General features: G+C 52.5%; 1 protein-coding gene across 3 annotated transcripts in view; it reads right to left on the minus strand.

The window, feature by feature from the left end:
• The window catches only part of SYT6 (synaptotagmin 6), a 62,536-nt gene that overhangs the window by 15,694 nt on the left and 19,371 nt on the right, over positions 1-27,471 (minus strand). The window lies entirely within an intron of this gene.

Genomic DNA, 27,471 nt, shown 5'->3' on the forward strand with positions numbered 1-27,471 from the left:
ACTACAGGCATGCGGCACCATGCCCGACTAATTTTTTCTATATATATTATTTGGCCAATTAATTTCTTTCTATTTATAGTAGAGACGGGGTCTTGCTCTTGCTCAGGCTGGTTCTCCTGCAGTCCACTTGGAGCGGTGCCCCCCCCCAGCTCACCTAGGAAGCATGCCATGGTGACCCGCACTCCTCTGTCCCTTGGACCACACTTTGGCCAGTTGTTCATTTGCTCGCCCATTCATATTTGCCAGTGCCTGCCAGGGGCACTGTGCTTTGTGGAGAGTATTCAGTCCCCACACACAGATGGTCTAGTGGGCATAGCTGGTTAAAAGAAGGTGCTAGGATACCCATCTCCCTTGGGTGCATCTCTTGTCCCCTAGTCCCTGGGTCAAGAGATGGACACACAGCAACTGCCCTGTGCCCTGGCACCGATTCTGCGGCAGGGATCTGATCAGTGTGCATCTGGCTAAATGTCCCATTTCTGACAGAGGCACTGAGGTGTAAGGAGAAGCCCCAACTCCCTTTATTCCCCTTAATAACCCTTCAAGGTCGGATCCTGCTCAGAGTTACAGAGAGCCTTTCAGGTTCCCCAAGCACAGTGATAGGAACCAACTCCTACCGCATGCTGACCGTGTGCCAGGCACTCTGCTAAGCACTGTGCTCAATTACTCTGGTGAGTTTCACACCAGCCCTACAAGGTAGATGCTCTTACTCTTTCCATTGCATGCAGGAGAAAGATGGATGTTTTGTGAAGTTAAGTAACTTGCTCAAGGTTGCATGGCTGGTGAGTGTTTTGGTGCCAGACTTTCCCATATCGACGCCATGGCTCAAACCCTCAGCGGTTTCCCTTATTTGGTTTCTGGAATCAAGGCTGATCTTAGCTTGCATTTGGGACTCTCAACAATCGGGTCATGTCTTACTTCCCGAACTGATTCTCTCCCTCTCGACTTGTCTACCCCAACCCTCTGCTCCACATGGCTTTGGTCTCTTTAGCTAAAATGCCTTCCCTCCTCCTCTTCGCTTGGATGCTCCCCTGCCTGCATCACATCCCCCAGGGCCCCTCGCCCAGGGCCCAGCCACAGTGAGCATCTCTCCCCCGCATCCCTGCAGCGCTTCCTGCCCCTGAACTGCTCACAGGAGTCACAGGGGCCCCTTTGGCCCTGCAGCTGTGCCCCCCTCGCACCCGATGAGAGGCCTTTCGGGGCACCTTCCTTGCCTTACACCTACAGGTGCCTCGGATGTCCAGCAGCGCACAAATGCCTGCAGAAAGGGATGGTTACATTTTAGCAAAAAGAACCCTGTAAGAGCAACTCTCCACATTAATGTTATAATCAAGTTAGGGCCCTGGGAAGAATTCTGGAAACTCCTCGGGCCCCTGTGAGGGAGAGTGAACGAAGGCTGCTGCCCCCATTTCCCCCCTGCAGTCCTGCAGGTGCAGAGCTGTGCTTTTGCAGGCTGTCTCTTTTCAGGGAGTCTGAGTTGATATGTTTGTGGACTCGGGAGACTTGCCTGGGGATAGGAGGATCACCCAGGGCTCTGTGAACTGCTCTTAAGCAAGACTCTCTCCAGGGGAGCACTGAGCTGCTGGACCCCCTCCTTTTTGCAGGATCCCTGCCCTGTTCACAGACTGTGGCAGCTGGGAGCATGCGTGGTGAGCCTGCAGTGTGGCGTGTCCCCCCCCCCCCCCCCCCCCCCCGCCACAGCCATGAACTCTACTGTCCATCCATGGGCCCAGACAGGCTGGCCCAAGACCCCACTGTGAACTGCAGGCAGACAGGAAACAGGGGCCGGGTGCAGAGCCCAGCTCTGGGGCTTCTGCTGTGGGTGATTGGGCTTGACGGGAAGTTGGCAGCTCTTAGCTCGGTGGATTGAGGGGGATATTGTTCCCCTGCACATGCGAGCAGCAGAGGACTGGCTTATTTGATAAAGAAAAATAAATAGGTTAATTTTGAGTAAATAGAGAGATGGGAGCTAAGCAAACACAGAGAGTCAGCATCTCCTGCTAGCTGCCCTCCCTCTCTGGAAAGCCAGGCCCCAGCTTGGCCCTGTGGCCGCCTTGACCACGTCCTCTCTCTGCACTGCCCTTTTCTGGAGGTTTCAGCCCCGGATTCCACACATCTTACCAGCCTTTTGTCCTCATTAGGGATGTTGGAGACTTTGGACTTTAATAAAACCAGGGGTGAGCAGGGGCTGCAGAACAGCCAGCATGTTATTGCTTTCATCTTCACCTGCTGCCAGGAGAGCCTGCCGTAGGGCCCCTGACTGGTAATGAGCTCCCTGGTGCAGGAGAGGTCACTGCTGTCCAGAAAGCAGCAGAAACCGGCATGGCCCTCTCGACTCCTCACCTAGGGGCTGATAGGGTGGGTCCGAGCTCAGCAGGGCTGGCTAAAAGACTTAGCTAGTGCTTGGAGCAGGTGGGCCTGCTGCCAGGGGAGGGGGAGTCAGGATGTTGACTCCTGGAGAAATTTGTCCTTAGGTGCCACCTGTCCTCGCTGCCCGTAATAGCAGCATCCCCCCAGCTGTGGTGCCCTGGGCAGGAAGATTCGTAAGGGCCATCCACTGCATGGCATTGCTCTTGCTGGCTCTCCGGTGGCCCATCAGCAGCAACTTGTTAAAGAACTTCTCTCTCCTTGTGGCACTCACATAGCCCTAGACATAGAAAAACAATCCTATCTGTGGGCTGCTCGGGAAAGAGCAGTGAATCACAAGTCAGGAGACCGGGGGCTTAATCCCTCTGCCCCCAACTAGCTGTGACACCTTGAGCAAGTCATTTCACATCTCTGGGCGTCAGGCTGTAAAATGAAGGGGCTGTACTAGATGAGATGATCTATCCTTAAGGTCCCTGCCAGTCATGAGAAACAAGGATTCAAACTGGAAAATCAGCCATCACCCACAGAGACGGCCCTGGGATGCTTAGCTGGTGTCTACTGCCTGCCTCCAGGAATCTAGCAATTCTGGTTTGAAATCCAAATGCTCTCATTTCTTCAGTCCTCACTGCCCCCAGATGTTTTGTTCGTCTCCAGGGCTAGTCACGCTTCCCCCTAAAGAGGCAACGAGTGGCGTCGATGCCTCTGAGTCTGTCTTGGGAATCCAGGCTGAGCAAAGCAGGAAAATGCTTCCCCATTTCTTAGAGAACACTTCTGGTCTCTTAATCATTAAGTGGCTTCTTTGACTCTCTCATCAGCAGCAGAGAAGCAGCCGCTGCACTTTCAGGAAAGCCACAGGAGACCTAAAAAGGATCTCAGAAACACTGGGCAGGAAGTACTGTTAAGTTACCCCGGGGCAGGGGGCCTGCAAGAGAGATGGGGTGGAAGCCAATTTGGCTCCGATGGTTAAAGAAACATCCAGCGAGCAACCCCTCGGTGTAGACCTGGGGCTCCACATTGGTGCACAGAGAAGAGTTAGTCGTGGAAGACAGACACCCGGAGCTGGGCCGCCTCCCCTGGTATCTGCCCCGGTAGCAACACAGACCTCCTCTTCATAGCACCGGTTACAAGCGTAACTTTCACGTTGATTTGGGGATTCGATGGTGGATGTCTGTGTCTCTCATCAGAATGTAGGCTTTGAGGGCAGGGATGGGTCTGCATTTATTCACCATTATACCTATTATATTTAGCCCAGTGCCTGGTATATAGTAAGTGCTCAGTAAATTCTGGCTGATGAATGAATGGTTAAGAATATGGATTTGGGGTCAGGCAGCCCCTGGATCCAAGTTCCAGCTCTGACTCTTAGGAGTAGTGTGACTTTCTTAACCTTTCCTAGTCTCGGTTTCCTAACCTGTAAAATGGGGCAAATACAGGCCCCACCTCTCAGGGTTGTAACAGAGATTAATCGAGGTATTTTGTGCAAAGTGCTTAGCATAGTACCTGGCACAGAGTAGGAGCTTGTATTAGCTGCTGTTATGATTATTGCTACTATTATAAAGAGCTCACGGTCCTAGGGCAGGGGCAGGGGAGAGAAAGGCACGTAAGTAAGGAACACTGTTTTGACTGGTGCAATAACGGAGGTGTGGATAAGAGGTGTAGGAGAGTTGAGGAGGAACAATGAACTCTGCCATGGATTTAAGGTGAGTAAAAGGAGTTTGCTGGCAGAGAAAAACAAGCAAGAGGGTTCCAGGGAGAAGGACCTACCATTCATCAAGACAGGAAGGGGGCGCGGAGTGACGGGGAGCATGAGAGGTTCCCGGTGGCTAGAGGGCGTGGTGGGAATGGGGGGCAGAGAGCAGCCCAGATGAGGCTGGAAGCAGGGCCAGGGCCCAGCCTTGCCTGCCTCGTGGCCCTTACTTGGGAATTTGCCCTTGATTCTGCAGGTGATCGCAGACTCTCTCCACACCTGCGCTCTCTGCGCTATTTCCTACCCAGCCCACCGTGTCACCTTCCACCCAGACGCCACGCCAGAGACCATTTTCACATGTGCCATTCATTTGTCACGCACCTACTCAATGTTCGGGAATCTGGAGAGACAGGAACGATAAGACAGACAAAGTCCCAGCTCTCCAGGAGCTTGTATTCTAGGGGAGGGAGACAAAAATAAACTAAGCAAGATAGTATCTGAGGGCGGTGAGGGAGCCAGTGACACAAGGGTGATGGTGGGAGGAGGGGCGGCTTTAGACACAATGGTCCTGAGAGGTGGGGAGGTGCCAGCCAGCTCGCAGGGGCCAGCTCTGGATACCTGGAAGTCGTGGTGGCGTGGCCCTGGAGTGAGCAGGAGTGAGGATGGGGGACACAAGAGGAGGTCAGGGAAGTCCTTGAAGGTGCTGGGATTTTGCTGCCTGGGAGGGGCAGAGCCCTCAGAGGACTCTGCCCTCAGCAGCTTGCAGAGAAGGGGCAGTGAGAGGGAGTGCAGATGCCTGGCCCTCTTGCAGCCTCTGTCCCTGAGCCCCCTTCCCAGGGTCCCCAGACTCTGAGGCCCCTTCCCTCTTCCCCCTTGCCTTGCTCAGCTCTGGCCCCCACCATCCCTGCCCGACCTCTGCAAGTGTCTGATTCTCCCAGCCACCCCCTACCCCTCCTCCTTGCTGTAACCAGGAGGTTGCTCTCCTGCTCAGAATTCTTCAATGGCTCCCCATTTCACACTTGTTTTGTAGTTGGAAAATCTCTTCTTCAAGTGAAACATCATCCAAAAGCCAAATAGATACAACAGATAAAAAGTGGCTCAGAGAGAGCTCCTTCCTCCAACCCCTCAGGCTACCTCCTTGGAGTTTCTAGAAGACAGCATGAAAATCACTCATCCGCAGAATCAAACGGCATTCAGGTTTCTTCAGGGCTCGGCCCTCACTTTCTAGCCGGCCTCATCTGCCACCGTTCTGCCCCGGGTAACCTAACTGCAGCCATAATAACTAGTGACTTTTATTGATGGTTAACTAAGTGCCATCCTGTCCTAAGTGCTTATAAGTGTTAAGCCATATAAACTTCACAAAAGCCTCAGGAGATGGGCACTATTATTATCATTCCTGCTTTTTACCTGGAGACACTGAAGTGTAGAGAGGTTATGCAACTGGCCCAAGGACACACAGCTACCAAATGGCACAGCCGGGATGTGAACTGAGGCTTGAGAGCCCATGTGCTTAGCCACCACACCTACGACTCCTCCTCCCCAAACTGCCCGAGAGCTTGCCACCTCCATGCCTTTGTCCTCTTCCTTCCACCGCCTGAAGTAACCTCTCAGTACCTCTGACTATTCTGGACAACTCTCGTCTTTCCAGGCCAGCTGTCCTGTCACCTCCTCTTGGTCGCCTCCCCTGACTCCCTTGGTCTGACCTGGGGGTGTGCTCCCACTGCCCCTGGGCGCTGAAGGCTGAGGGACAAATGCCAGAAATGCCCCAAAGCAAAGGCAGGATGTGGTGCCCTGCCACAGGAGAGGAGGGGGGAGGCTGACACTCTGCCCGCCCTGCGTCGCCATGGCTGGCTCAGCACTCTGCTGGGAGAGAGGAGCTGTGGGGTGGGGTGGGTGTCCCCCGCTGGGGTGCCGAGAAGGACACCTGCTGTGAGCACCCGGCCTGGGTGACGTGGGTTGGCTCTGCTCCTCCTCAGGCCTGGGCTCCCAGGGCTCCAGCAAGAATGCTGGGGTGGCCGAGGTGGAAGGGCGGGATGTGTCTGTTGTGACAGTCTGGGCCTCCCACTGGGTGCTGGGGCCGGTTCTATTTGTTCTGTGTTCCATGCTGCTTTTTCTCTCAAGTGCTCCTCGGTCCTAGGGCTGTGCAGTGACATGAATAAATGAAGCTCCTTAAATGAACTCAGTATAGACCAGTCTTGGCCTGCAGTGTGGACACAGAGCTCGGACCGGCCCACGGAGCAGAGGGAGCCCCTGCAGCTGGTGTGGAGCGCGGTGTGGCAGGCAGTGGCTGAGACCCTCTGGCCTGCGTTGGCTTAGGGACCCGCTGAGACTGAAGCACGTCAGTGGGAGACAAACGCTGCTGTATCTGAGCATCTTTAGGGAAGCGGAGGGTTTTATTTAGCAAACTTTTTCTCATCCTCTCCCTTGAAAAGAGGTTTAGTGGTTCACACGCACCATTACTTTTGGGCAGACATCCATGAGTCAGAATCACACTGGGAGGTGCAGCTCTCTTCCTAATGACTTTTAAAAAGGTGGGCGGAGAAGGAGAGGGGCACAAGAAGGGCAGAAAGGAGCTGGAGGGGAGCAGAGTTTGGAGAAGTTCTAGAGGAGATGGAGGCAATGCCTGGTGAAGTCAGAAAGTCTGCCCCACGGGTGCTTGTCCATGAGAGCCAGCGCCCAGGACCTTCTCACCCCAGAGCCGGGCCTTCCGCTGTCATCTTCATTAAAGACAGGGGCGGGGGTGGGGGTGGTAAATGGCACATTAATGAAGTTAGTGATGAGAATCAGTCTTCATTTCCTGCCGAAAGTTGTCCTGCTGCGTGGCTGTCAAACAGCTGTCGGTTTCCCCTGGGGAGAGGGCTCGCTGCCCCTCATGGGTCTGTGGGGCAGGGGCTCTCCGCAGGAGGGACGGTGCCCCGGTCCCAGTGGGGTGGTCTCCTGGGGCAGCGGAGGAGTGTTTCTTGCAAACAAGTGCCGGGGAGAGGGGTGGGGATGCCATGCAGGCAGGGCTTTGGTCTCCGCTAAAGGTACACGCTTGAACTGACAATGACACTGGCTTTAGTTTCACCATCTCTTTGGGGACAGGCACCCTAATGGTTGAGGTCTCAACCCACCTCCTGCTGTCCACACTCCAGAATCTCTCAGTCTTGCCACGGCAGACTGCTCCGTGAAGGAGCTCTTTCCAGCCCTCCACGGAGCTGAGCACCCTGTTCCGGAGATGACCGCTTCCTTTGCGTTCTCTTCCCGCCTCTCCAGCTGCCCCTTCCCGGCCTCCTCTGCTGGTCCCTCCTCATGTCCCCATCTCTAAACAGCAGAGTTCCTCAGGACTCAGGACTGGCCCTCTTATCTCCTTGTTCAAACACCTGTCCACACTCACGACTGCTGGATGGATAGCCCCTCCCGTCTAGGTGCCAGACTCATGTATCCACCATGTGGCCATCTCAGAAATCTAAAAATTCTCAGGGGCTCAAAGGTGACTTTTTCATCTTCCATTTTCATTCTCCTCTCGTTTCCCCCCAACTCGGTAAGGGGCCCTTCCATCCACCCAGTCGCTCAAGCCAGAAATGGGACGTCATCATGAACACCTGCACCCTCTCTCCTTGGCATTTAGTGTGCCATCAAGCCCTGCTAATTCTTTCTCCAAATTCCATCTGGAGTCCACCCTCCTCTCTCCATCTCCAGTGCCACACGAGGTGGAATCCTGCCTACCTGCCCGCATACAGCAGCCTCCTCGCTGGCCCTGCTTTGCCCTCCTGCCCCGCCCCACGCGGCAGCCGGAGGGTTCTTCTCGAAATGTAAGATGCGTCACCTCATGCCTGTGTTCAAAACCCTCCAGTGGCTTCCCCTTGCACTAGGAACAAAGCCCAAAGCCTTACCGCAGGGCCGTCCATGAGTGGCGCTAACTCTTCGGCGCCCCCATGCCAAGCTCTCCTCGCTGCGCTTCAGCCTTACAGGCTTTCTTAAACCTCACAGGTTCCTCTGCCCCCACGACTTTGCACATTCTCTCCCTCTGATTGATCATTTTTCACATGGCAACTGATCAACTCTTCACGTGGCAGATGCCCACGCGTCCGCCCGGCCGCTTCCTCCAACACCCCCACCCAGCTGTGGGGACAGGGCCTGTTTCACCAGGGCCGGGGCGAGGCAAAGCTATGCCAGGTCCGAAGGGGAGGAGGCACTCCTCCTCCGGGCCATGCACGCCCCCAAGAGCCCCGAGGTTCCTCATTTGCCTCCCCCTAGTCCCTACCCTATATTTAACTCACCATTTTATTCCCAGCACTGAGCACAATGCCTGGTATATAACCCAGGCTGACAAACTCTTTGTTGAATTAATGAGTAAGTCAGCTTTGTGGGGCTTGCCTGGTTAAGAAGGTGGTAAAAAGAATTGGTGGCAGGAGTGGGCTCTTGCTTAACCTTGGCCTCTGGTGTCCCCAAGAATGTCACCACGGGTAATGAGATGGTTTTAGGGTGGAGCCTCATAAATGTTCCTCAGGGCTGGTCTGAAGATCTCTAGCACTAGAGTCACTTTGGGAGGTGGGGACTTGATTCCCGAGCTGCACCTCAGATCTACTGAATCAGAATCTCTGCAGGTGGGGCCCGGATGTTTGCTCGTGACAAGCTCCTCAGGTGGGTCTTACGTATGCTAAATCTGTATCATAAGGCAAGAGAGGAGATTCTGAGGCTGCCCTGGGTCAGACCCTATTAGAATCTCTGTCCTAGACTGGAACATGTCCTAGTGCAACAGAAGTCATTAAATGTCAGGGATGTCAAGCAAAAGTTAGGATCATGAAAGGGCCTTTTTGCTTCTATTAGGTAACATCAAGGGTTCCAAGGATGGAAGCCACGTGGGATGCTGGGCTGGTCCTGGCCCTGGTGGAGTGGCTTATTCACTACCACCCTTTGTCCTTTTCCTGTGCACCACAAGGTACACTGAATGGCTAAATTTTAGCAAGAAGGTGCCTCACCCAAATTTAGAGGGTTTAAGAGAACTAGGTAGCTTCAAGGATATCTGACAGCATTCTGTAAATGTTCCTCATTGCATTAGCTCTCCAAGTGTGGTTTCTTGACCAAGAGTATCAGCATCACTTGGGACTTAACAGAAACACAAATTATTGGGCCCTACCCTCACCAGGGGACAGGGCCAATAATCTGTGTTTTAACCAGCTCTAGGGAAGTCTCAGGAACTGACAACCATTGTTTTTATCTAGTGAGAAGAGCCAATGGAACACACACACTCTGGCCAGAATTGTGAAGCTTCTTCCACTTCTTTTAACCCACTGATTTTGGTGATCAAAGCCAAAGTCAAGAGAGGAGAAAGAGACTAACAGGTATGAAGCATCTACTAGTTTGTAGAGACTATGCTGGGTACTTAATATATATTGAATTCATTTCACTCATACTACATTCCTCAGAGGAACCAGTAATTATCGCCATGCAGTACTGAAATTCACAGGGGTTAAGTGGCTTGCCTGCGGTCCTCCCTCCCCCCAACCCCCTCTGGGCTTGCCCGTGCTCTCCTCCTCCCCATCCCACCTTCTGCCCCTGCTTATTAAGGATCAGGGGTGCTGAGGAGCATGTAGATTTTAAAGGCAAAATTTCTTGGTGTTCTGGAAGTGAGAAGCACAAGAGGGGAACCTCTGAGACTTAGAGTATTTACCTCCCTTCTGCCTGACCCTGCCTGCCTCTTCCAGAAAGGAGACAAATGGATGGTGTTGCCATGCATTGCAGATTGTGAGAGGATCCATCTCCTGCTCACTTAAACCAGCGGGTGCAGTGCTCTGGCCTCGGCCTGTCATTTCTCACAAAAAGCACCTGTTATGTTATTGTCCGGCTGAGCGCTAAACTGCTCCAGCAGACACTGGCTCATGGGGTTGGGGGGAGAGGAGGAAGCTGGGCCGGCAGGAGGCAGAAACCCTGGGCCGGAGCTCTTGTCCCCAAGCAGCGGCCCCTCTCTGCACAGATCTTTCCACCCGAGGTCTCCAGGTGCAGCCTGTGGGGCTGGCGGGAGGAAACCCACAGATGAAGAAGTTTTGAGCAAGTGAAGTGTTTCCCTGTCTCCTGCAGAGTTGCAGTTATTTTTCGCACTTTTATTTTCTTGCTTTTTTTCTGTCTTGAGGAGGGGTGAGGAGGAGGTAGGCTGTGGTCAATTCATTCCCATGGTGTGGGATCTTTAAGAATCAGAGCAAGGCAACTCTAATGATGTGTAATTAGGCAGCACATGGTCAACTCGTCCGTCTCAGCTTCCAAGCAGGACCACACTAACCTTAACGAGCAATGCCTCTTTCACAGTGTTTGCCATCCTGGAGCTCAGGAAGTTCTCCTTGATGTTTGACCAGAGCCTCCGGGCACTCAGCCCTTCCCTGCTGGTCCCCACCTAGTTCCATCATAACTTAGACATTATGCCTTCAAAGGCTCTATCAGATTTTATTCCATCGCCTCTTCTCCAAAATCAAGAAACTCAGTTTCCTTGGCCTTCCAATTTTTTAAGGCATTTTAGTGGCCTTCATCTTCATCAATAAAGAACTCCTGATTGGGAGTCTAGCGGGCAGCTGGGGTCTTGGCTCTTCATCCAGAGGGAGGGATCATAGTGTGCTATAGGGGAGTTGGCACAAACAGCCTCAGTGGGAGTGCATGGGGTTTGGGCAGAACCTGGGGTTCTAGTCCCTGCCCTACCTACCGTTTTCCTGCTGTGTAACTATAAAAGTCACTGACATCTGTCCCTCTCTGAGAATGGGCAGTATTGTCAAGCTTGTACTCCCTGTGCTTTAAGGTCCTGATTGGAGGCATATGAGGAAACCATAGGGAGGGTGTGGCCAACTGCTAGTAGAAGAACCAAGACTCATAGGTAGCAAGCATACAATCCGTTAGTAAGCCTCTCATTCTGCCACGTTGGGACACACTGGGAGTGCTGTCTATCTGCCTGGAGAGCCGAGGGGCCAGGCATGTCCTGTGGATGTCTGAGTCAGCAAGAGGAGGAGAAAGGGGCAGCTGCCTTGGGGTTGGCCCTGGGTGGAGGGTGGGGATGAGAATATCTTCTAGCCTGGGTTTCAGAGGCTGCAACTCCTGGCGCCAGGGCCAGGAAAGAAACTGTGCTGATTTGCAGACTGCCTCTTTCTCCCCTCCCAGCCCTGTGCCTCCCTGCCCATCAGCACCTTCAACTAAGGGACTAGCGAGGGCATCCTGCGGGTCTTCTCAAGCTCCAGGCTTCAGTTCTGGTGGTCCCAGCAAGAGAATGAACTTAGGGGAAACATTAAACTGAGAGCCAGGGGCCTGGGTTCAAATCCCGGTTGTGTTGCTCACCAGCAGAGTGAGGTAGGGCAGGTCACTGTGCCTCCCTGAGCTGTGGTTTCCTCCACTGTGAATTGGACGCACTGTGCCAAATGACCTCACCTCCTCCTCAATAAAGCTGGTAGCCATGAGGATAAATGAATGTGTGCACTTAAGGTGTCTGGCATGGAGCAAACTTCAAACACTTCATCCGATTTTCAGGCCCTCCCTCTCCGTCCTGCTGTGGAGCCACACCTGGGGGCTGAGTTGGCCTCAGCCGTCTCCGAGTTGCACCCCGACAGTGCGTCACGGCAAGGAGAAGCAGCGTGTGGGGCACAGGACAAGGCAGGAGGGAGCAGAGGGCCGGGATGCCAAAGATGCCCGGCGAGGTTCCGAGCTCTGTGCCGGGAGGTTGTTCTGAACCAGGCCCCAGGCTCCCTTCCCCCTCTGGTCACCCAGGAGCACGATGACAAAATGCCAGACTAGCTCCATTATTGTAACTCCTCCAAAAATCACAGGCTGCATGTTCTGCCAGAGCCAGCTAATGTCTCCCATTGGTGAGCAGGTGACACTAATGGTTATTTTCTCCCTTCCAGGCACCAAGTGCAGAGCCACAGAAGCAGAGAGAGAGGCTCAGGCTGGGAGGCAGCCCTGGGGCAGGGAGGAGGGGGACCCGTAGAGAAGCTGAGGCTCTGGCCTGCCCTGGTCCCAGAGCCAGGGCTAGCAGCGTGCCTGAGCTCCATAGCAGAAGTTTTCAGATCCTTCCTTCCCTCCCTTAGAGAAACTGGCTCTTGCACTGAACGAGCCTGGAGAAGCTCCCTGCTCAGGAACAGCCTGCCCGGAGTCAAGGGGGGCCATACCCCACGGGCCATACCCTGGCCCTCGGGCTGTGTGTCCCTGGAGTTCCTGCTGCTGCTGCTGCTGCTGAGGAAGGGCCTGTGTCCCCTGTCTGTCCCCACGGCTCAGGTTCCTTCTCTAAGGATGCTGAGCTTTCCCTGCCCTCCCACACGGCAGCCAGCATTTCCTCTCTCACCTCTTCCATCCTCCCCCGCCCCCATCTGCCTCTACCCTCACACCAGACAGAGCCATCTCCTGTCTGTGTCGGCTGAGGCAACCCTTCCGCAATGGGACAGGGCCCCAAACAGGAGCGGAAATAGCCCATTCCCAGGCAGACTTAGCCCCTTCCTGCCGGGCCCAGCAATGAGAAATGACAGATTCCTGGACCCAGCCCGGCTCCTGCAGACCTGTGATCACCGCCTTCCACCCACCCCACTGCCCTGGCAAAGCACCCAGCAGCTCTGCTCCAGCCTGTCCTCGAGACTAGGCTGGGAACCAGTCTGCCTAATGCCTCTCTTAAAGAATTCCCACCAAGCCCCTTCTGCAGGTAGTAGTTGCAGAGAAAAGACCTCTCTGTGATAATCAGTGTGAGAGCTTAAGGGTTCTCAGAGATTACAAAGATCCCTTCTCATTTTACAAATCAGAAAATTGAAGCTTCGAAGGGCTGTGTAGCCCAGTTGATTCTAGATGGAGTTTTCCAACTCCCAGACTAGACTGGAATCCCTTTCTTTTCTTTTCTTTTCTTTTCTTTTCTTTTCTTTTCTTTTCTTTTCTTTTCTTTTCTTTTCTTTTCTTTTCTTCTTTTCTTTTCTTTTCTTTTTTTTTTTTTTTTTGAGACAGAGTCTCTCTTTGTTGCCCAGGCTAGAGTGAGCGCCGAGGCGTCAGCCTAGCTCACAGCAACCTCAAACTCCTGGGCTCAAGTGATCCTCCTGCCTCAGCCTCCCGAATATAGCGGGGACTACAGGCATGTGCCACCATGCCCGGCTGATTTATATATATTAGTTGGCCAATTAATTTCTTTCTATTTTATAGTAGAGATGGGGTCTCGCTCTTGCTCAGGCTGGTTTCAAACTCCTGACCTCGAGCAATCTGCCCACCTCAGCCTCCCAGAGTGCTGGAATCCCTTTCTCTTACTTTCCAATTCCACCCCACATGCATAAATTGAGCACCTACAAGATGCAAGGCCAGGGGTCAGGAGATGCAAGGCCAGGGGTCAGGGCTGTAGGGGTCATACAACTAAACGAGGCTGACGGGTGGCAGTGGAAAGCGAGAACCCTGCATTCCGGGGACTGCCTACCTCTAACATGGTATGGATGAAGATAAACAAGGACCCTAAAGACACCACTCACAGCTAGCATTCATTGAGCACTTGCTGTGTACTGGGGAACTTGGCTAAGAGTTCTATGTGCATTCTCTCCTTTAATCCTCACAACTTTATGGAATAGGGACTATTCTTACCCCCATTTTACAGATGAGCAAACATGCACCGAGATACTAAGTTAACCAGCCTGCTTAGCTAGAGAGGAGGGAGATGAGGCTCGAACCCAGGCAGCCAGACCTCAGGGCCTACCCTCTTAACCACTATGCCAAGTCAGGTTGGTTCTCTAAAGATCATCACTGAGAATATACTCACCACACTCACACCCTAATGCTTTGATGTCCCCTGGTGCTTCTGGAGCCCTGGCTGAGTGGGGTGTGACCGGGGCTTTATACATTCTCTCCATAACTTGATTTTAAAAACGTCTTTAAAAGAGTCTCATTTATTTGTCACAACAAATTTATGTGCATCGTATTCAAATACGATGCTCTGAACTAGCCCCTTGATGTTGTTCATTATGTGATGCTTTTTCTCTGCACAGCTCTCAGCAGAAAATTCTAACCTGTCCTGAAACCAGGAATAGCCCTGTTTTTCCTAAGCATCTGGTTGGTTATTACTTAATGGACACTGAATACTGCGACCGTATTTACCTTTTTGTGTTAGCTGCTGGAATGATTTAAGTCAAATGTGTGGCCTGCCTGTCAGCAGCGTTTGGACGGCCAGGCTGGCATGTTATGTAGTGGCCTCCCTGGACTCCATGTTATATTCTCTCGCTTATCCTTTTGCTACTTTTGTATGATGTTTTAAATGTATTTTTAATCTTGTTATATATCTTGTGAGCTAGCTCAGTCCTTTCTGTAGCAACACAAGGTGATGGACAAAATCAATGAAAGTTTTTATTACTTGCTGTGCAACCTCAGACAATTCACTTAGTCTATCGTAGCTTAATTTTCTCTGTCTGCAGAATTAGGATGATTCCTTCTACAAAGATCTGCTGAGGATTAAATAAGACGTGTGCAAAAAGGCTCTGTAAATTCAATAGTACTATACAAAGGCAAGGTGGACTTGTTATTAATATTGTTGTCATTAATATTAGTAACAAGATGGAGTCCCTGTGCCTGCATCATGAGTGGTCTGGACCCAGGGATTGGTAAAGAGGGCCTGGCTGGCTGTGACCCATTCCTGTGTGACAGGGAAGACACTCAGAGCTGTGTGGCCTAATGGAGCAGCTACTGCTGCCCTGGCTGGGGGAAGAAAGCTGTGTCAGATCTCACAGTGCCTGTGCCTGGAGGCAGGGCCTTAGTTGAAGCTGTCCCTGTTGCTTTGCCCACAGGGGAGCTGACTGGCCACAGAGGGACAGGTGATGTCTCCCGGGCCACCATGCCCCCCAAGGGAAGGTCTGCAGATCTCTGTGAGGTTGTGGGGCTCTCCAGAGTCTTTTAGGATATCTCAACCTCATAACCTGTGGCCATTCCCACTCCTAACATCTCAGGGAACTTGGGGACCTGCTGATAATAGATGAGCAATGGCCTCATTCCTCATCCATGGTCCATGGGAGGAGGCTGGCCTGGGGCCTGCAGATTCACGAGCCCGTCCTCACAGTGCCACCTCAGCCCTGCACACATGATGGTCTCCTTCCTCCTGTTCTCCATACCACATCCTTGCCTTCGTTCCAGCATATTCCAGAATCACTTAATCCCAGAAGCTCCCAGGCACGGCCCAGCCACACACCACCCCTCAACTCTCGGCGAGCTCCTTGCTACATTCACAGGGCCTTCTGAGCAACAGGAGGATCCTGGGCTTTATCTGCATGTTAATTCTCTCTCTTGAGAGAATGGGCTTAGTTTTTGTGGCTTTCTGTGTTTTTCAAGGTATCTAAAACAAGAATGTGAAGAATACTTTGGCTTGAGGCAAAGAAGGGTAAAATGTATTATAGTTAGACAGCGTATAAAGAAAATGGTCTCCATTTTTTATTCTCTCCTCTATGACTTTAAACTGTATGACTTCAGGGAATTTCCTCAGTTTTCCTCATCTATAAAGTGGAAATACTGATTTCTTCCAGTATTGAAGAGGTTAAATGAGATAATGCCCCTGGAAATGTCTTTATGAGCATATTAGGTGTTAGACTCAGGAGCAAAAACTGTGGCAAGAACCTAGGAAGGCCCTTTGTCTTGATGAAATTTTATTGCATCCTAATCACAACCTTGTGACAGAGATGACTGTCACACATCTCACTAAGGAGGAAGCTGAGAAGTGACACAGGGTGCACATAGCAGAGGCAGGTGCAAGCAGCTGTCCCCGGCTCCCCACCCTGCTGCCCTGCAGGTGAAGGGCTGGCACCACGTCTGCCCTTGGACCTGCATCCCTTGCAGGAGTCTTGGGACCCTGAGTGACAGCTCCAGGCTAAGTGTGTGGCCTTGAACAGTTCTACTCCCTTATCAGTGCCTCAGCTTCCCCATGAGGAAGAGACAAATCTTCATCCTCCTTTCTCAGTGCCTGAGAGACACAACCTGAAGTGGAGGGACTTTGGGTTATAACCACCCACGTGGGTATTAATAAGCTGTATAATCGTCAGGACACGAAATCTCCTCAAAAGCTTTTCAAGCGCAGTTTGTTAGGGGAGCCAAAGAGTGTCCCTCTCTGGATGAGGGGCAGGTGGAGTCCTCTGGGGGGAAGGAGGAGTGACAAAAGCCAGTCAAACAAGACTGAATGGGAACAAGCCCCACGCTACTTCCCCAGTGTGTAGTAGAGCCAACATGTGTGCACACGTGTGTGCTTATATGCACGTGCATGTGCATGTGTGTGCATGCGTGTACACACACACGCACTGGGCTGCCTGGGATCTGGCCCAGGGACCCCCAGGACTGGCTCCAGCTGGCCAGACTCGAGGTGGGCAGCAGGGACCTCTGCTGAGATTCTCCTTTCCTATCTCACGCAAGAGAAAACAGGAGTTCAGCCAGAATTTCCCTGGTAAAAGTTCCCCAAAATGGGGTTGGGGGAATATTTTTCCTTAGGGAACACTCTCTCCCTAAAGAGAGCTGGGTAACTGCCCAGTCTTGGATAGGATTTACTAAAAAAAAGCCCTGTCAGCAGGACTTGGGATTACAGAGGCATTCACTGCCTGCCTTTCCCCCGGCCTCTTTTTCTCCCCAAACCTACCAAAAAGGCCAGAGAAGCAACAAGAAAGGTTGGTCCTCATGATTTCCCCCATAAAAGTCACTTTGGAGCACTAACCCCTCGCTTTCAAAGTGCCCACCCAGGGCCTGCCCTCACAGAACAGTTAGCCGGCTCCAGAGTCTCCCCCGGGCTCCACTTCCCTTCCTCCCAGGCCCTCTAGGCGTGCTGGGCTCTGCCGTCCTGGGGACCCTCCTGCCCACTCTCCGCCACCCCTCGGCTGATTCATCTGGGTGCTGGTCCTGGGGAGGTGCTGGGCAGGGCCCCTCGCAGAGTCACTCTGGCGGGGCCCACAGGAGTGACTCAGCTGGAGACGGTGCTGACAGTGTGGGGGAGGCATTTTCAAGCAGGTGCCTCAAGTCACAAAGCCAGCTCTGTCCCCAGCTTCTCAAGGGAAATGCTTATCATGCTGTCATGACACACCACCAGAGCTGTTTTTCTCTCTGGAAGTTGGACTGTTCCTAGCACATGGTCCAATGTGTCACTACAGAGATATGAGTCAACCAAAGGCTTGCGGAGGGATGGACTCACTCAGCCCCGCAGGGAAGGAGCCCCAAGCCAGCGCTGGTCTAGAGTAAGCAGGGGTGGGATGGGGCCAGTCTCTGACTCTGCTCCTCACAAGGAGGTGACCTCCCTTATTCAAACAAATACAGAGACTTTCGGGGGGCAGCAGAGAGGGGCTCTGAGAAGGCTGGCCAGCGGGGCAGGGTGGCCGAAGCAGTAGCCCCCTGTCTCTCTCTAAAGTCTCCCCTTTTTTCTTTTTGGGGTTAGCCGCCCCTTCATGTTCTGTCCATGTACTCTTTTTTTGTTAAACAAGAGTTTCACTCTGTTGCCTGGGCTAGAGTGCCGTGGCATCAGCCTAGCTCACAGCAACCTCAAACTCCTAGGCTCAAGCAATCCTCCTGCCTCAGCCCCTGGAGTAGCTGGGACTACAGGCATGTGCCACCATTGCCCGGCTAATTTTTTCTATATATTTTTAGTTGTCCAATTAATTTCTTTCTATTTTTAGTAGAGATGGGGTCTCACTCTTGCTCAGGCTGGTTTTGAACTCCTGACCTTGGCCTCCCAGAATGCTAGGATTACAGGCATGAGCCACCGAGCCTGGCCCGTGTACTCTCTTTAAAGCTGCAACCCAAGTATAACCCTGAACCCTACTCCTGGTTCCCACAGCATCCATGAACTAGCCTGACACTGTAAAAAAGGACTTCTCTAAATGCTAAGGGTGAACAAAAGGAGATGACCGCAAACAATACAAATGACAATGCCTTCTGAGTCTTCAGCCACTGGGCTCCAGCCCCAAAAAGCCGGGATACTTGCACAGGCCCCTGCCTGGGTTCTTCCCTGGCAGCTCCCTGCCCATTTCTGTGGAGTGGCAACCTCTCTTTTCTTGACATTTGTCTGTGGTCTTGTCACATCCTGTCTCCTTCCTGGCTGAGGCCTCCCTGTCTCCTCCTCCCAACCAACCCTCCTACCTGGCTGGGGCCTCCCTCCAGGCCTCATTTTGGTGGGAAGGACTGGCTTATTCTCAGCCGACTGGCAGAACTGAGGGGCTGAGATGGAGAGTGGCTTGCCCCTGTCTGTCTCAGGTGGCAACTCCACCAGCCCCCGAGGAGGGGCCTCTCTGCCCCACAGAATGCCTGTGGCGACTCTAAGGTAACGGGAGAAAACAAATGCCATTTAAAGCCACAATTGCCTTCAATGGAGGGTGGAGCTTGGCAGAGGCAACATAGCAATGCCAGGGTCCCCGCTGCTCCTGGAGAAGGTGGCCAGTTATCCAACTAAAAACCTTTGCAATGTGGGAAGATTGGGCTGGCACTGAGCCGGCTGGGGCTGGAGAAAACTAAATTGCCCAAGGGCAACTTAAAGAGAGTGTGTGTGTGTGTTTGATTGTGAGGCCTGGAATTTGGGGGGCAGCTGGCGAGGAGCCAATAGGATGGAGGGAGCAGGGAGGAGTGGGGCAGGTGCTGCAGCTGCCTGCTGCACCCGGGCAGTGGGCGTGGGAACAGCACCTCCCATCACCTCCCTTTGGTTAAGTGCTGCTGCTCACTCTGTGCTGCTTGGGGTGTGGCGAGCGAGGCTTGTGTCCTGAGAGCGGGTCATGAAGAAAAAGCCATCAGAGGCCAAGAGGGGGACAGCACTTCAGAAGAGGAAGAAAGCTGGTGCCAGAAGGGATCGTCAGCACATACGCTTTCCCTGTCCCAGGAGGAGGCAGGAATCTTGGGAGCCCTGCTTACTGGCTTTTGACAGGCAGGATGGAGGAGGGCTGGGTGTGACTCCTGCCACTCACAGGCCCTGTGACCATGAGCAGGCTGCCTGGGTTGCCGCATGTGGAAATGGGATAATCCCATAGTCCCCCCTGCAGGGGTGGGGTGATGCGCTTAGAGCCCGGCACACAGAAAGCCGACAGGCCCCAGCAGACGCCCTGCTTGACCTGCAATCAGAATTCTGCACACAGGCAGTCCTCTGAGTCTTGTTCTCGCCCCTTACTGATCTCACTCCCACTCCCTCCCACCCCAAGTACCCTGAGACACATGCTTTGTGAAGAAAATACAAAACAGCTCCTAGAGAAAACAGTCTCATGTTAAGAGAATATTGGTTAAGTCCAAGCTGTGTCAAGGCCAGACCGTCAGCAGGGTAGAACTCTAAAACGACAGTCTTCCCAAGCAATCACTAGTGTTTCTCAGGCTATCAAGCTTGTGGGCAAGGCCAGCCTGTGCTGGCCAGAGAAGGGTGAACATTTGAACACCTTGCCCTATCGCCTCCCATCCCAGGGGCCCTTTCCCTACCCTAATTCCCTCATCCCAAGGCCACGTGGACTCCATGGAAAGCTCTCCATCCCAGGTTTCAGTGTGGCCCTAGAGAGAGCCTCAAGGTCTCGGAGACTTTGTCCAGGAAGGAAGATATTAAATATTCACAGAGAATGAGTAGGTGTCAATTCAGACACGAGAGGAAAATGTGGCTACAGGGGACAACTGATGAGGATGAATGAGGACCAGATGGCCATAGGATTGGCAGGGGAGAAGGGCTGGTGGGGAGGGAAGGCTGGCTGCTGTAGAGACTGTATTTTTCTATATTGTTGCTGACACTGAAACACCATAAAAATATGCTAGCAACCGGACAAGGTTGACTTAGACTCTATTGCCTGCCTTTTCTCCGTCCTCCTCTAAGATATAAATACGGATGTACAATGGGGAGGTTTAGGGTGAGGGGTTAGTTGGCTGAGGCTTGAGGCACTTTGATAAATGGCCTCTTTCCACCTTGGTTTTCCTGCTGATGTTGCCTGTTGTTTTGCCTATTTCCAGTTTCAGTGGAGCTTCCTCGCAGGGAAGAGACTAACTTTTGGCAGAGGGGTTGTAGTCTTTGCTTGGGCCCTTTAATACTTTGAGGCTTGGACTCCAAGTTCTCCCTTTCACCTCTCCCCTGCAGGACACAGAGGCTCCCAGGCACAGAGTGAAGGCAGTGAGTGGGCAGGGCCCTGGGAAGGAAAGACGGGAGGAGTGAGCGAAAAACAGAGCCAGAGAATCCCCTGTAAAAAGCTGAAGACAAGGAAGGCTGCAGGAAGGGCACACACTGGCTCTCATGGGACCTGGCTCTGGGGTCCAGATTGGCATAAACTCACTGAGCCACCCTGAGCAAGCCATGTGACTTCTCTGGTCTCAACTTGCTCATCTGTGGCAGGGGGAGGTTGGGCCAGATCGTCTCCAAGGCTCTTTCCAGCCCTGACCTTCCCCAAGTCCATGGACACATGGAGGCACAACACTGTGGTCTGCAGGAAAATGAGAAACCTCTCAGGGACTGCTCCAGTCCTCTGGAGTCGGTGCTATTCCGGTCATAGTTACACCCCATGACCCTAGTCTCCCTGCATTGCTGCCGACCCAGGGAACCCGGTGTAGTCCCTTCCTCCTGAATGAGTCCTGGATTTGAAACATCTGTGACAATGCCCAGGGGGGATGTTTGGCTGTTGCTTCCCTTGTGACCAAATAATCTCTGTCCAAGAGAAAATGTCACTGTGTGTTATTAGGTGATGGAAGCAACAAGACAAGTGCATATGCTTTTTGCAGCAAGGTGGGGGGAAGCGCAGGAAGTGCATTGGTGTTGGAGGAGCAGATTTTTGTTGATGCACAAGCTTGTTGCCTAATGATTTCCCATTCATTCTCTTGTAAGAGAATCACCGAGAGACACAGCATACTAATGAGGGACATGTTGGGCCAGGAGCAGGTCAGGGTCGGCTTGCCCACCATCTCTGCACTGCAGTGAGCTGCAAGCGGAGGAGGGAGGGAAGCCGGGGCGCGGTCTGGCTGCCAGAGGGAGACAGGCCCTGCAGGAAGCTAGCCTGAGTGGGCAGTGGCGCTGTCTGGAAGCTAGGGAGCTTGTCAAGGTTGAGAGTGGAACTGTCTCCACTGTCTGGGCCTCCGGCAGCTTCGTAAGGCCGTTTCTTCTGCAGCTGCAGGGAAAGACCTATTGTGAAAGGCCAAGTTTAGAAACAACTTAAATAAGAACACCCGAGGCCAGGAGAGCTGAGCAACTCTGCCTACAGCCAGGTCAGAGCCCTGTCTGGACCGATTAGCTTTGTTTTCCAGCACCACATGGGAAACCTTTAACCCCATGGGCCCAAGAACAGCTACTGGTCCCAACTGGCCCAAGTGAAAGGGTGTGGAAGGGTTGGTGCACATCCATCGCTGCAGGAGGAAAAGCTGTGGCCTTGGAGTTCTTACCTATGGTTGAGGAGACCGGCTGTCGCTCAACTCTAGGAGTGTGCAGCCCGGCTCCTGGACAGACCATGGAGGGCCCTGGTGAAGGCTGCCCATGGGACAGAGCTTGGACTCCACACCTCTCCTCTTTCCCTTTCTGGGTTCTTGATGGATTTTCAGCAGTCCTTTTCTGGAGGAGCCTCGGCTCATTGGGCAGTTCCAGAAAAGTCAAAAGTCCTATTGGTTTTAGAACTTGGGGCCAGACATGATGAGCCACATTCTCAGAATCTGAGCTTTGAGCACAGAGGGACTGAACTCTCAGTGCCCGTCCCCACAGTTTCATCCTGGTCAAGACAGGATGTGAGCTCTGAGGTCAGGAGCAGGAGAAGCTGCTCCCGGCTTGATGTTCCCATCTGACCAGGACGTCCTCCCAGGAAGGCAACCAGAGGCTCTTCCTGTCTGCAGTGAGGGAGCAAAGGTTCCCCCCAGGTGTCCTCTGCATTGGCAGGGGTGGGAGGCATAAACTGGTGGGGAATAGACATTTCCACCCACCGGCTTGAGGGAGGGGTGCTAGAGGAGGACAGGCAATGCAGAGAATAACGGGCATAATGAGGCCGGGCCGAGGGAGTGGCGGCAAATGAACCTCTAGCAAAGACAATCAGGCAGCTCTGCAGCTGCTGCTGGGCAGCGGGTTAACAGGGAGCTTTGCAGCCCTGCTGGCGACCCAGGTGGCTTCTGACTCGGGTGGGTGGGGGTCAGGCAGCCAGGAGGGCCACAGCCAGGGCTCACTTGGGCTGCTGAAAGAGGGTGGCAGGGCTGGCTACCTTCATGCATCATTCACTAAGGGAGTGCTTGGCCTGTAGGGCTGTTCCGGAATGGAATGGAATGAGTGGTCTTGGCCCTGGCCCAGAGTTTCTCTCCACTGGGGCTGCTTACTCCACCCCCTGCCCCCACCCTGGCTTCTCCCTAAGGTAGGGCCCATAGCTGGCACACTGCCAAACCCATCTTCCTAGGCCTTTAAATCTCATTTCAAGAGCTACCCCTTTGCTAAAGTTTCCCTAAAATAACACAACCTATGTCTCAATCTTCCACAACTGATCTTTTCTAATCAGCCTTCACCAAAACTGCTTTTGTCAAGGCCAATGATGATCTCCTTGATGCTGAACAAAATAGTCACTTCTCAGTCTTTATTTTACTTGATTTGTCACAGGATCTAACATGGTAGATTCTTCCCTCTGTCTTTCTGGAAACACTTTCTTTGTTTTCTGAGGCATATACCCTCCTGGCTTTCCTCCTATGTCACTGTTGTTAGTTCTCAGTCTCCTTTGCTGGTTTTCTCTCAAGGCTACCACATCTAATATTAGAGTAGTCCGGGGCTCGTTCCTGTGTCCTCTTCTCTTTTCTATCTAAACTTATTCCCATTGGATCACACCTAGTCTCGTGGCTTTTAACACCATTTATGTGCCAATACCACCTAAATTTGTTTTTTTAGCCAAGGCCTCTCTCTTGGACTCTAGACTCTATGTCCAACTTCCCTCAACATCTCCACTTGGATGTCCAGAAGATGTCTCAAATACAACCGTCCAAATCTGAGCTCCTGATCTTCCTCCCTAGTTGGGTTCTTCCTCTAAGGTTCCCCAGCTCCATGAATGGTGGTTCCATCTTGAGTTGCTCAGTCTGAAAATCTTGATTCTCCTTCTCTTTCTCTACACCTTAAACCCTCCACCCAATCTGTCAGTGAATACCACTGGTTCTACTCTCAAAACATATTTAGAAATTAGCCACATCTTACATCTCCACCACCTTCCTTGTTCAAGCCACTCTGGTCTCTTTTTTATGGCAAAGGCCTCCCATGGACTCCCCTGCCTTTGCTCTGGTTGGATACAGGAGTCCAATCCCGGCCTGTCAGCTGAAGGAATCTTGTTCAACCTTTGTAGAGCCTTATTAACCTCTCACTTCATCTTCTGCCATTTCCCCTCCCGATTTCTTTTTCTTCAGCCACACTGGTCCCCTGGTGTTCTTTGATCAAGCCAGGTGCTGTCCCACCTCGAGCTCTTCGCATTTGTCTTTCTCTCTGCCTGGGCCTCTCCTCCAGATACCCGCATGGTTCTCTCCTTCCTACCTTTCAGCTCTACTCAAATGGCGCCTCTCAGGGAGATCTCTCTGAGGGACTGTTTGACCCTGCAATCTCCTTCAACCCGCCCTCCCCACCCCCCCCACCCTATCACACCTCCCTGCCTTATTCTCTCCCTGCCATTTGTCAACCTCAGACCTACTGTTTATATTAGTCACTTGCCTTCCTCCGCTAGAGCACAAGCTCCCCGAGCAGGGACTGTGTTTACTTCCGCATCCCCAGTGCCTAGGACTGTGCTTGGCACCTAGCCCGTGCGCAAACAGGTAACTCCTGAGTGAATAGTTCCCAAACTATTCCTCCTTTAGCATCCTCAGTTTCCTTTCTCGTGGATCTCCTCCTGTGTGGTACTCTGCTGGCCGCCCCTCTTCTTCCTTCATCCCGGCTATGGGTGTTCCCCAAAGCTCAGTTCTGGTTCCTGAATTCTCCTCCCACCACCTGTATCCCTCATCCCATTCACTCACTCTGCCAGCTTCCATAATCACTTCTATCTCCCCCTTTTCCTCTCAACGCAATTTAAATAATTGTGTTCCTTCCATTACATTTTTACTTGCTCTGAAACCTCTGTTCAACTGTAAGCTCCTGGAAAGCCAGGACTGTATTTGTCTCTTCAATGTACAGTTGTTCTAGGACCCTAGAATGTTCTTGGCAGACTCACTGAAGACATGTTTAGTGGATGAAGATTCAGTACACTTCCCTCTTGCTCCTGCCTCCCGGGTCTCCCAGGATGGACCTGGGAGCCTGACATCCAAGGTGGACACTTAGAAGGCGTTGTGTCAGCTGCTGGTCAATGTGCTTTTGGGAGGCTTTCAGCCCAGGGTGATTTAATGAGTCACAGTGGATCAATACGCTGATTCTTTGGCTCTACTTGAAAAAGCCACTCTTAGATCTCATTTAACTTAAGAATGTGGGTGTGAGAGGAGGATGCAACTGAAATTTTTTCTGGCAAAGAAGGCAATTTCATTCCAGGAGCCCTGCCCTCCCTCGACATGCTGGGCCAGGGAGGACCCGTGTGTCCCCAGGACTACAGAGCTGCTTTCCTTTCTGCCCCTCCCCCCCATCAGACTCCGCAGCCTTGAGGACTGGACTGGAGCCGAAGTCGCTGTACTCCAGCCTGCTGCCTAGTGCGTAGGAACCACAGAGCAAGGAGTTATTACACAGAGAAAAGAGAAGTTCTCTCTAGATCCTTCCCCCAATCCAAAGAATATAGAGAAACATACTCCTCCACCTCTGAGTCCCTCTTCCTGTCATCAAAGCCTGGCCTAAAACTTTCCTTTTTTAGAAGGTTTTCCAAGGCAATCTCATCTGACTCTGGTTTCCTTTCTTCATTTTTCCTTAACACTTCCGCACATGGCTCGTCGTACAGCAGCTTGCATGATTGTATTGTGAGCACCTGAACCGGTCTGTCCCTGAGTGTGTGCCCTGTGCATGAGGGCTTGGGGGCTTGGGGACCTGTGCACTCTGATGTGGGGGGCTCTTTCTTTGCCATCCCTTCCACAGCCCAGCCGAGGGCTCTGTATTCAACAAGTGGTCAAATCATGCACTGACTAGGACATAGCTGGCACTCAACAAGTATCTGTTAAGGGAAAGAGGAATGAAAGTCAAACTCAATGTCCACAGAAAGGATATTGGGTAAAAGGTAAAGGAATCCAAGTGTCAGCACAAAACCTGCTCCCTGAAATGACCAGCTTTTGTGATGACTGAGAGAATGTAAACAGCCCATAAAGAAAAACAAAACAAAACACTCTTCTGAATCCTTTGAAGAGCTGCAAATTTCGGGACTCATTTTCTGCCCCAAAGAGCAATGAATGCAACTATGTCTTCTGGCAGTGCAAGGATCATGGGTTCTGTTGAAGACTGGGCTTTGAATCTTGGCTCTACTACTTTCTCTCTGGGTGACACTGGGTAAGTCACTTAACCTTGAACCTTCCTTTCTTTATTTACATCTAGTGGACAACCATAAGAGTTGTGGCAAGGATGACATGTGATCGCATAGATTGTGCTCTTGGACCCTAGCAGGAGCTCAGTGAGTAACAACCCGCAAATACCCAGTGATCTGAAAGGAGCGAGCTGGGAGGGGGCTGAGTGCCGCATAGGAATGTGGCTCCCCGCAATGGGAGGAAGAAGGGTTGTTGGGGGGCCTCCCCCGTGGCAGAAGCCTCCTAGAGGACATTCCCCAGGGGCTTGAAGAGAGAACTGAATCTTAAGGGAGGAGAGGGCATGTCTAGACATTCTCCCCAGTGGCCTGTCATCCTAGGGTTTAGGCCTCTGCTATGGTGACTCTAGGGACTGGGTAGCTCTGTTCTGTGAAAGCAAGAGGGCCAAGAACTTCTCCATGCGAGAAGCTGAGAAGATGAGACTCTCAGAATTTTGGAGACGGTTTACCACTGAGGAAAATGCAGCCCCGAGAGGGGAAGTCACTTTTCCAAGGTCACCCAGAGAACACATGGCATAGCTAAGACAAGAAATAAAATAAGAATAATATCCACCAACCAGTCAGACTAGATGGCCTAGGGAGAAGGGGAAGGCCAGGCCTGGGAGAGGTACAAAGGTGACCCACAGGCCGAGTCAGCAGCGGAGGCGCCAGGGGGACGGGGCTCAGCAGGCTGCTCTGTGGCAGTGCCGTCCTAGGTAGCTCGTGTGTTAGTTTCATTTACTATATATGATAACCCACTAGGAGCTAGATGCCATTGTTCTCCCCATTTTGCTGATATTAGAACTGAGGCACAGTTAGGGTAATGTCTCAAGGTCCCAAAGCTAGAAAGTACAAAAACTAGAATGCAACACAGGTTTGTTTGGCACCAAAGCCTGAGCTCTTTCTGCACAGCTCTGCTTGTGTGGTGCAATAGCTAGAGGCTACTGCACCACACAAGTCCTCCCCTCTCCCCTGCAGACCCTGAGTCCAGGCTCCCTGCAAGTATACAGTATGCCCCATCACCCCCAACACACACACACACACACACACACACACACACGGGCACACGCATAGACGTACACACACACATGCACACTCCAAGCTGGCGAGGACCCGGTGAGGCAGGAAGATGGCCAAATCCATTAGTGCACCAAACACAGCACTATTTATGGCCCCAATTACAGCCTTCACCTCCCGCCGCAGTGGAGGAGCAGGCATGGCGACGGGAATAGTTGTGTGCACTGGGGTCTGAGGCCTCTGTAGCAATAACTACAAGATTACAGAGATGTTAGCAAACCCCGGTGACGGCGGCTCTATTATAATGATAAATCTACAGCTTTATATAGAAATAATGAGACTGGGGGCAGAGGAAGGGGAGGGAAGAGCAGGGTGATTTTAGCCAACTGAAGCTCTGGTTGGAGACACAGTGGCAACACTGCAAATCCCCGGGAATGCCTGGGACGCCACCAGGGGCCCGGAGGTAAGCCAGGCAGCAGGCAGGGCAGCAGGAGCACTGGGCAGCCCTGCCCAGGGCTAGAATGGATGTGATGAACTCCCAAGATTTCCTTCCTAGGCCTGTGTTTCTTGATTCAGTAGAATAGCAGTGGCCACTGCCTTCCAGGCCTGGTGTGCCTGCCCCTGGCCCCCCAGCCGGTGGGGCACCAGCTGCTGACTTCCCTACAGAATGACCTGGGGGGCGGGCAGTGAGCATCCCTTGTGGCTTAAGATTTGCAATTCACAAAGAGCTCAGCCCTGGGTGTGTACCTCCCCTTCATTAGCCTTGAGGCTCAGGCTAGTGAGTGTCTGCGAGAAAACAGCACAAATGCTTCAGGCTTTGCATTTTCAAACCAACAGGGACACCATTCACGGCACTTGTGTGACCACAGGGCAGCCTCCTGAAGCCCCTTTCTCATGGTGCCTTTCCTTCTGCTCAGCCTGTGGGCCACCGGCCCTCTGCTTTGGTCCAGACTGCCTGATCTGACTTGCCTTGGTACCCTTTGCCACCCCAGACACAAACTGTCTACATGCACCAGGCCCCTAAATGAATGTGCAGGCTAGGCCTCTCCCCACTGAGCCTGGCTCTACCCATTT

Source organism: Microcebus murinus, chromosome 2 (assembly GCF_040939455.1).
Source record: "Microcebus murinus isolate Inina chromosome 2, M.murinus_Inina_mat1.0, whole genome shotgun sequence".
Lineage (NCBI taxonomy): Eukaryota > Metazoa > Chordata > Mammalia > Primates > Cheirogaleidae > Microcebus > Microcebus murinus.